Consider the following 10,158-nt stretch of genomic DNA (forward strand, 5'->3'; position numbering starts at 1 on the left):
CTGCAGCTTCATCAAAAGCGAGAAGTAAAATGAAAGGTTATGCATGGAAGAAGTGGGAGTCGACCTTGAGCCTTTGCGTTCATGCCCATGGACCCGATGTGAAACTTATCATCAAAGCTTCTTGTAAATGATATTAATCCCCTTGTTATAAGTTCGTCCTGTATCTATGTTTGGTCCTTTGCAATCATGGTTCCGACCATATTTTCTCATTAATACCATTTATCAGACAAGTTGAGTACTTGTCTTGTGCAGATTATTGCACCTGTCCAACCTTTACTTTGATCTACCGTCGAGTATTACACTAGGATATCTTGATAATGTCATGGAACTGCATAACTTCTTATGGGTTATTCATCAACTGTCATTTCTCACCTACTTCAATTTTTCTGGGTTCTGGGTTGTCGTCAACCGAGAACACCGATATGTGAACCGATGCCTCATTCCGGTTCGATAACCCTAATTAATTTTCGTTGCTTATGAGTTTAATAATCCTTCCCGTCATTCCTAGCCTGATCGGCTATACCATTATTGGGCTAATTTTTAACTGTGCTACCTGGTCCTTATCTCCAGAGCACCACTTTTGACGATGAGCTAAGCTTACGTCGATTTTCCTCGTCATATCATTCGCCTTGAACAACAAGCTTGATTTCGAGTTTGTGTCGTGCTCGTGGTTCCAATAATTTTTCGCTTCATCATTCCGTTGACTTGATGTCGTCGCCAATCGATTACATCTTCATGAAATCTCGTGACAAATGTGTCGTGAACATCATCAACATTCTGAGCTCTTCCAAGATATCTATCGAATTCTTGATGAGAAATAGCATCCTTTGCCCTCGATGATTTGGGTTATCATCCACAACATTATTGCATTCCCTCCAACACAAAACTTGTTCCTGTTTTGTGGTGTACCTTGAGTTCCTTGCTATCCAACTTATGTTATGTTCTACCGCGGAGTATTACCATCTTTGATGTCAAGAATGTTGTGAGGATTGCTCCACCTCTTAAGAATTCTTGCTATAATGATACTTCTCACCATCACCATTCTTTCTTGGTCCTCGTGTTGATTCCAACCGGGGTACCCACAAGTGAACGGTGTTGTTTGGATTCTGCACTTCTAGCAACCCTATTGCTTTGAAGTTAACGATCGATAATTCATTCTTAGCCTATCGGTTGCTGAACCACCATTCTAACGTTGATCATGCCACTATAAGCCACATTTCGGGTGCACCTTTTCAACCAATGTTTAATTGTGTATGTTTTCCTCGAGCATACGTCATTATATCATTTGATCTGACTAATGTTATCTCCTTGTTCACATAGTTGTGGAAATCCATCTTTTGGAAACCTCGATGAATTGTCCCTGAGTTTGTCAGCCACCTCCTCATTCTCTCCTTGGTATCATGATGAACTCATGATTCGGAACTTGCTTCCATAGTTCATCTCCCGAGAATCTTGCAACGTCATCTCGTCAATTTAAGTTGCACCTTTTCTTCTCAGGCATCCTAAGTCTGGGGTATCCTGACACCAATCGGACCTAAATCTCGGTCAGACACGATGGTTGGAACATATTCCCAAGAATTATAACATTGGTATTTAACCCAATAAGGTGTTGTCATCCTAACACACCTGCCTGAAGGGCCTATTGTTATAGTTTCCTTTTTAGCAAGGTTAGTCATTCTTCCATGAGGAAATTGTAAGACTTATTATTAAGTTTATCCTGATGGATCCTTCATGTATCCGAAGTCCGACCTTTGCTTGAAGACCATGTCAATACTATCTCGAAGCATGTCTGTGGTACTCCGATTTTCAAGAAGAACATTTGAAGCCTAATGCTAAATGTTTCTTGCTCAATTATCCAGACACCGTTGTATGGGTAATGTAATGAAATTTCTCTCCCCTTACCTAAAGGGTTTTCTACATTATATCCTATCATGGATATCATGCTCTGCTTGTCATTGAGCAGGATATACCCCTGAAATATGTGTTTAAACACATTTTCCTTTCCATTGTTTTGTTTAACCTTTCTTGTAATCTGAGTTAGCTGAGCAGTGATAATTCCCTGCTTAGGTAAGCACCTCGTTGTACCACCCTGTTAGTAAGACCCTGTTACTATTGATGATGACATTCCGGTAGCCACCAATGGATGAGAACTTTGCCTATTGGTCCGCCTCGTTCAACGAGCGGGAAAGTGGTTCTCTTCGTCCCTCGCCCTTGGTACCGATGTTGTTACCAACATAACTAACAGGCTATCCCCTGACATGCCTTGCTTACATAATCATGCAAGATGTCACCGCCCTTTTCACCTTTATCCCACATGGTGGGCCCATAACCCACAGTTCCACATGATCGAAACCTGACTCTCCTATACACCCCCTGTTTCCATAGTTATTCCTCGCGCGTGACCTCGTATGTAATTCACGAACCACCTTCCTAGTGACCTATTTTGGTATCAGACGCAATACTTAATCTCGTTGCACTGAACCCCTTTTCACACTCTGTTTCAGGCAACGAACGATTGCCTGCCCACTCAAAACTTCTCATGCTACCTTCATACTTTGCTCTTGATATTTTATTAAGTTTCAATTCGAGAATTACTTTCCTCCACCTTCCCCGATGTTATCTACCAGCTAGACAACCTTACAAAGGTCTATTCTCTCGGAATACCCCCTTATTCTTTTGTAAGTACGATGGAGTTCCCAAAGAAAGGACGACAACTTCATCATGATGCATTGATGCATAGGAATGAAGAAATCAACGCTATGGATTGACCTCTTCGAGAAAAGCAACCAAGACTGAGAAGACTCGATAGAATTTTGTAACCACATCTTTCCCCTTACTCTACCTCTTAAATCTCGGGACGAGATCTTGTAGTGGAGGAGAATTGTGATGCCCGGATAATTAAGCTACAGTGAACCTCCGCTAATGATGCCACGTAACCACGATTAATATTGTTAACCGCGCAATGCATCAAATCCCGTTCGAATTCAAATTCAAAATCAAGCAAACAATAAAAGTCTTCAAATGTCAGCAATTAAATGTTCTAAAGTTGACAAATAAATCCTAAGTAATTATGGTGGTGAAACCACATTTTTATAATATGATTAGATGCACCAAGTGAAATAAAACAGTAGCAAAACAATTAATTAAATTTTCTTTTGCAATTAATAAATGTTAAGACATTTTATTTAGTTGCCCAAAATTAATGGGGCATTAGCATAACTTTAATACTAAATCAAGACTTGCTTTTATCTTTTAAAAGACTAAGCTAAAAAGAAACTAAAAATAAAACACTACAGAAAAGAAATAAATAAACAAAAGATAAAAATAAAACAATAATGAATAAAAGAAAGACCCCACCTTGCTGGACCTCGGCCCAGCTAGACACTGGGCTAGCCTGGCCAGGCCCAACCGGCCACCCATTCCCCCCATAACCCCTGCTAGCCCAAAACCTAACCGCCCCATCCACCCCACTCCTCCCCCCATGTTGTTCCCCTCCCCCCGATCCAGATCGGGATCGGGGAACGAACCCCGCCGCCGCCCGACGCGGTCACAGGACCGCTCCGCCATCGCCGGCCTGCTTCCTTCCCTGCGCCGGCCATCTTCGTCCTCCTCCTCGCCCCCCGTTGCCCCGGTCCCTACGCACCCCCGTGAGGCTTCCCTTTACCCCCTTCCCTCTGGCTCCCACACGCACTGCGCCCGCGTTGTCCATCGTCGCCGCAGTCACCGCGGCACCCCCCCCCCGCGTCCCTGGAGCCCCGCGGTCGCCGCCCATGGCCTCACCCTCCCCTGCCTGGCATCGCCGCCTACTGCTGCTGCTTCTCCCCTGCGCTGCTCTGTGTCGTGCGTCGCGCCCATTGGCCGCTCCCGGCCTGCCGCTCCCCAGCGCCAGCGCGCCGCCACTGACCCGTGCACCATCCCCGTGTGTGCCCACCCCCGCTCAGTCTCACCGCTCGCGCATCCCGCATCCGCCTCGCCCCGTTGTAGCTTTTGCCGCCGCCGCCGTCCACAGCTCGGTCGCGCCGACACCGCCCCTTGCCTTTGCGGCCGTGCGCCGGCCCCTCCGGCCCTGTCACGCGGCCGCCTCTGCCCGCGCGGCCCACCGGTCGTGGCTACGTTCGCTTGGCCGGCAGCGCGTACCCCCTCCGCTGCCTGTGCCCCCTGGCCGGCACTGGCCCGCGCCCACGCGGGCCGCCGCCCCCGCCCGCTCCGCTTTCAGCTGCCGTGGCCGCCGAAGCCCGCCGCCGCCTGCTCCTCGCGGCACTTGGCCGCGCCTGCCGAGGCCGCCGCCGTCCTGGACCTCGCCCCCGCTCCCGCGTGCCCTGCTTCCCCCCCCCCGCGCGCGCTCATTCCTCCTCTGGCCGGCGCCGAGGCCGCCGCCGTGCCCCTGTGTGCTCTAGCGCGGTCCTCGCCCGGCCACCTGTGGGGCTAGCCAGGGCCACTTACCAGTGGGACCCCCTTGTTTTGATTAGTCATAAAAAAGAGAGGAAAGAAAATAATTAAAAAGATAATTAATTAGTGATTAGTTAATTGGTTAAATTAACTAGACTAACTACCCACTGACACTGGACCCCCACCACTAATTAGTTTTAATGCAAACAACTCTTTAATATACATGTGACACTGACATGTGGGACCCCTCCTGACAGTTGACCAATCAACATGGACCAGTCAACTGCTGACTGGGCAGTTGACTGGCCCCACCAGTCAGTCCCTCTGAGCGCTGCTGGGTGCACTACACCGGGTGCACCCAGCCTTTTCTGTTTAAATGTTTTTGATTTATTAATATAACTGTAATTTCAGAAAATGATTAAATCTTAGAAAATTAATATAAAATAATCCGTAACTCGGATGGAAAACTTTGTGCATGAAAGTTGCTCAGAACGACAAGACGAACCCGGATACGCAGCCCGTTCGTCCGCCACGCATCCCCAGCATAGCGAACACACAACTTCCTCCTCCAGTTCATCTGTCCGAAAACACGAAACACCGGGAATCCTTTCTCGGATGTTTCCCCCCTTTCCCGGTATCACCTAGTACTGCGTTAGGGCACACCTAGCACTGCGTATTGCTATGTTATGCCTTGTGTTGTTTTGATTGCTTTGCTATTTATTGTGTTCCCCCTCCGTTACTTCTTTCCGATAGACCCCGAGACTGTCGGCGACCCCCCAGTTCGACTACGGTGTTGACGACACGTCCTCCTTGCCAGAGCAACCAGGCAAGCCCCCCCTTTGATCACCCGATATCGCCTACTCTTCTCTATACTGCTTGCATTAGAGTAGTGTAGCATGTTACTGCTTTCCGTTAATCCTATCCTAATGCATAGCATGTCATTGTTGCTACAACTATTGATACCTTACCTGCAATCCTAAATGCTTAGTATAGGATGCTAGATTATCATCAGTGGCCCTACACTCGTGTCCGTCCGCCATGCTATACTACTGGGCCGTGATCACTTCGGGAGGTGATCACGGGCATATACTATATACTTTACACTATTACATTACCGGTGATACTGTTTGGAGATGGGGGCTGAAGGGGCAGGTGGCTCCATCCAGGTAGTGGTGGGCCTAAGTTCCCGACGGTCCCCGACTGTTACTTTGAGGCGGAGCGACAGGGCAGGTTGAGACCACCTAGGAGAGAGGTGGGCCTGGCCCTGGTCGGCGTTCGCGGATACTTAACACGCTTAACGAGATCTTGGTATTTGATCTGAGTCTGGCTACTGGCCTATACGCACTAACCATCTATGCGGGGACAGTTATGGGCACTCGACGTCGTGGTATCAGCCGAAGCCTTCGTGACGTCAGCGATCGAGCAGTGTGCGCCGGGTTGGACCACGTAACGCAACTTCCTTTGTAATGGAGGTTGCTAGGTCTGCTCACCGGCCGCGTACGCAACGTGCAGGTGTGCAATGGGTGATGGGCCCAGACCCGTGTGCCATATGATTTAGACCGGCGTGCTGACCTCTCTGTTGTGCCTAGGTAGGGCTGCGACGTGTTGATCTTCCGAGGCCGGGCATGACCCAGGAAAGTGTGTCCGGCCAAATGGGATCGAGCGTGTTGGGAAATGTGGTGCACCCCTACAGGGAAGTTGATCTATTCGAATAGCCATGTCCCTCGGTAAAAGGACGACCCGGAGTTGTACCTTGACCTTATGTCAACTAGAACCGGATACTTAATAAAACACACCCTTCCAAGTGCCAGATACAAACAGTGGTCACTCTCTCATAGGGCGACGGGGGGAGGATCATCGGTTAGGGTTATGCTACACGATGCTACTTGGTGAACTTACCATCTACTCTCTTCTCCTGCTGCAAGATGGAGGTTACCAGAAGCGTAGTCTTCGATAGGACTAGCTATCCCCCTCTTATTCCGGCATTCTGCAATTCAGTCCACATATGATACCATTATTCCTTTTGATACCAATGCATACATATGTAGTGTAGCTCCTTGCTTGCGAGTACTTTGGATGAGTACTCACGGTTGCTTTGCTCCCCCTTTTCCCCCTTTATATACTCAATTGTTGCGACCAGACGTTGGAGCCCAGGAGCCAGATGCTACAGTCGACGACGACTACTACTACTCGGGAGGTGCCTACTACTACGTGCAGCCCGCCGACGACGACCAGGAGTAGTTTAGGAGGATCCCAAGAAGGAGGCATGCGCCTCTTTCGATCTGTATCCCAGTTTGTGCTAGCCTTCTTAAGGCAAACTTGTTTAACTTATGTCTGTACTCAGATATTGTTGCTTCCGCTGACTCGTCTATGATCGAGCTCTTGTATTCGAGCCCTCGAGGCCCCTGGCTTGTAATACGTTGCTTGTATGACTTATTTTATTTGTAGAGTTGTGTTGTGATATCTTCCCGTGAGTCCCTGATCTTGATCGTACACATTTGCGTGTATGATTAGTGTAAGATTGAATCGGGGGCGTCAGAACGGGTGCATCAGGGGATAAGTCTCGTTACGGTGGAAGAGAAGGTCGTGTGAGCGGCCCCGGCAAAGAGGACGACGGCACCGATGAAGCGAGAGGACGTGATGCAAGGCTATTGGTCCGTCGCCGTGGATGAGAAATGTCCATCTCTAGCAGTGGACGACGCGGTCTTGGTAGGCGCTCCGGCATGGTGGAGGACGGTGGCGATGGATGTGGTGGAGGACGGCGGCGATGGATGGGGTGGCTGACGGAGGCTGGTGTGGGAATGGGGTGTTCTAGCGTGGACGGTGTATGAATAGGAAAATGGAGGGAGAGGTACGGGGAACCATGTTTTTGGGACGCGCATGTCTGAAATATGGGAAAGTTACGAACTTATCCCCCGTTTCAAATTTGGATGTCTCGTCGGTTGGGGATAGGACGGTAATCTCGCATCTCCCAAGAATATTTGCCGGTAACTATTTCGGGCGAGGAGAGGGTGTTTTGCCGCCCACGGTTGGTGCCCGCGGTGTATGAACGGGGCTGACAGGTAGGGCGGTTGTGTCATGTCTGATGGAAGTTACACATCTGCCCCTATTTAAAATATTAGCCTACATCTATTTCGGACGAGGAGAGGGTGTTTTGCCGCCCACCGTGTATGAATGGGGAATGGAGGGAGAAACAGAGGTCTTTCGGACGAGCTTGAATCAAATGAGTTTTGCCGCCCATGTTTGACGCCCCCGTGTCGGAATGGGCTCAGAGGCGGCCGTGTCACGTCTAATTGAAGTTACTAACCTACCCCTATTTAGAGCAGTGGAAATCGGGCCGATGGATTGTCCGTGTAATGGGTAGACAGTAATTTCCATCTCCCAAACACTTGGCTTTGGGCAGCCGATGTGGGAGTGGACATTTTGCTGTTTCTTTCGAATTTTGGGACAATAAGCATCCACATTTACCCTGGCAACTAAATTCGAATCCATTTTGTATTCCTATATGAATCTTTATGAATCATTCTATGTGTTTTTATATATCTTCAATAGGACGACAAAGATGTATTCCACTGTCATATATGAATATGGTTTACAAATGCCGATACTCAAATTTAGAAACTAGAATCCAGTTTAAGGTGAATTCGAATTTTTGGAACACTTCATGTCCAACTCAAATGTCACACGCAGCATAATGTGTACTCCCATTTAGATATGTACACAAGCAATGTATCAAGATTCAAATACCGAGTCAATCAACCAAGAATGTACGGAACTAACAGACATATAAACACTTATAGAGTATATGGATCAATAATATCAACTAACATACATAAGCCAGGCCATTGTACTTTTTTTTGGCTGCAACAACATCCTTTTTTTAGCCAGCATCTTGGCCCTTTCCGATGCGTGCCACTTATGGTCCATCTATACTACTATTGCTGAATGCACATTCAGCCCGATTGGCATATTTGTAGGTCTGGCACAACAATCCAAATGAAATGTCTCCGAGTCTTATCAATTAATACAGACTTGTGCTCAAATAAAATTACAAATAAAAAAACAAAAAAACAATTATTACATGATCTCTAAAACAAATGGTTTGATTGATTACATGAACAGACAACACAAAGGTTATTCAACTATGGAAAGAACATTTCACCTATGATTTACCAAGTAGGAATTTAATTTCCTTTTTTCCTTCAGGACCTTAACAATCTGGTCAGTCTCAGCTTGCTTCGTTTTGAAATTCACCAAATATTTAATGGTTGTCTTGAGTACTTCTTGTGATTGTGCTGTTTGCTTCCTCAACATGTCAACTTCATCTCTAAGTGCAGAAGCAGAATCTCTTTCTACCACTAGTTTAGCCTCTAGAGCATCAGCAGTTGGCAATTCATAATGCACGATTGGGCTGGTGCCACTGCTGTGGGATGATGCAACATCCATGGGGACCTCGCTCTTTGATCTTGGGCTAACCTGTTTTGCCATTAAAGTTCCGATTGGATTCAGAAAAGTTGAAGTTAGCAAAACATCTCAACTGGGAGTTATAACAGCAAACCAGTTAAACAAACAAGAAATTAAAGAGTTTCAATTGGATGCTGAAAAGTAGTTATTAACATCATTGTAACCCGCTGTTGCAGCAGCAAAGCAGTTAAACAAACAAGTAGATATTTAAGTTAAGGCAAACAGGTAATTCTTAACAGTAAGTATCAAACACATCGATAGGCGCAGTCTGCAATATGATTAACAGGTTGTGCCATTATGTAATCAGTAGCAAACTAAATTAAGCCAAGCAACGTAATTGAATAATTTTGCAATAAGTGGCTAACTAAAATTCCGAGAAGCAGGTAACTGAACTTACGCTAGTTCTTTGTACGGGCACACTGCAACTTCTATTTCGCTTACAAGGTTGTACGAAGGAGTCCATGGCATCAATTGCTTGGATACGCAGTCCCAATACTTCTTTCTTCCCACACTACATGGGTAAGGCGAATGGTTAATCTGGTAAGATGGTGTGTCCTTGATATGTTATATGAGGACGTGTAGTCAGACTAGTTGTAGCCAAACACATCACACTGGCTTTTGCTGTATATTTCATGCGATTACTTTTGGCATATCGAGATCTAAGCAATATACAATAGGATGAAAAGACTGGCATCCTTCACATTATTGGCGAACTCAGTTCATTGAAACAAGCAATTCAACCATTCTGTGGGTAAATCAAAAGCGCCACTGAACTATTTTTCACTATCCAATCATACACGCAAAAAGGGGCGACTCCACCATAGGGGCTGGTATGGGCGGCCGCCTCAGGTGGCTGGAAAGTGTGCACCTAGTTTGAGTCGTCCAGGTTGGCCCACGCTAGTTTTGTTCGTCCCAACGCACGAGCAGGCAATGTAAAAAATGAAGAAAAATGTTTCAATTTGGATGGGCCAATAACATAAGTGCAAGGCAGGCCCTATAGCAGGCTCGCGGCCCAAACGAGCGCCTCCCATATCGATCGACAGCAGGAAAAATCTCAATTCATTCGGTCCAGCCTCCAATCTGGTTCGCTCCTAACCTAGCCGCCGCTGGACAGACTAACACAACACTTCCTCGCGCCCTCGTTGGAGGGCGGTCGCTGGGCTTCAAGCGAACGGAAGGACAAGAAGATGAAGATCCAATCCTGGGTGTAGCCTGGGTGGGAGGCAGCGGCGGCAGCACGGGCATGGCATCGAGCTTGTGCAAACGGACAGTCGCAGCTTGCAAGAGTAGCATGCGCAACGAGCA

Source organism: Triticum urartu, chromosome 1A, assembly GCF_056163025.1.
Source record: "Triticum urartu cultivar PI428250 chromosome 1A, HENAU_Tu73, whole genome shotgun sequence".
NCBI lineage: Eukaryota > Viridiplantae > Streptophyta > Magnoliopsida > Poales > Poaceae > Triticum > Triticum urartu.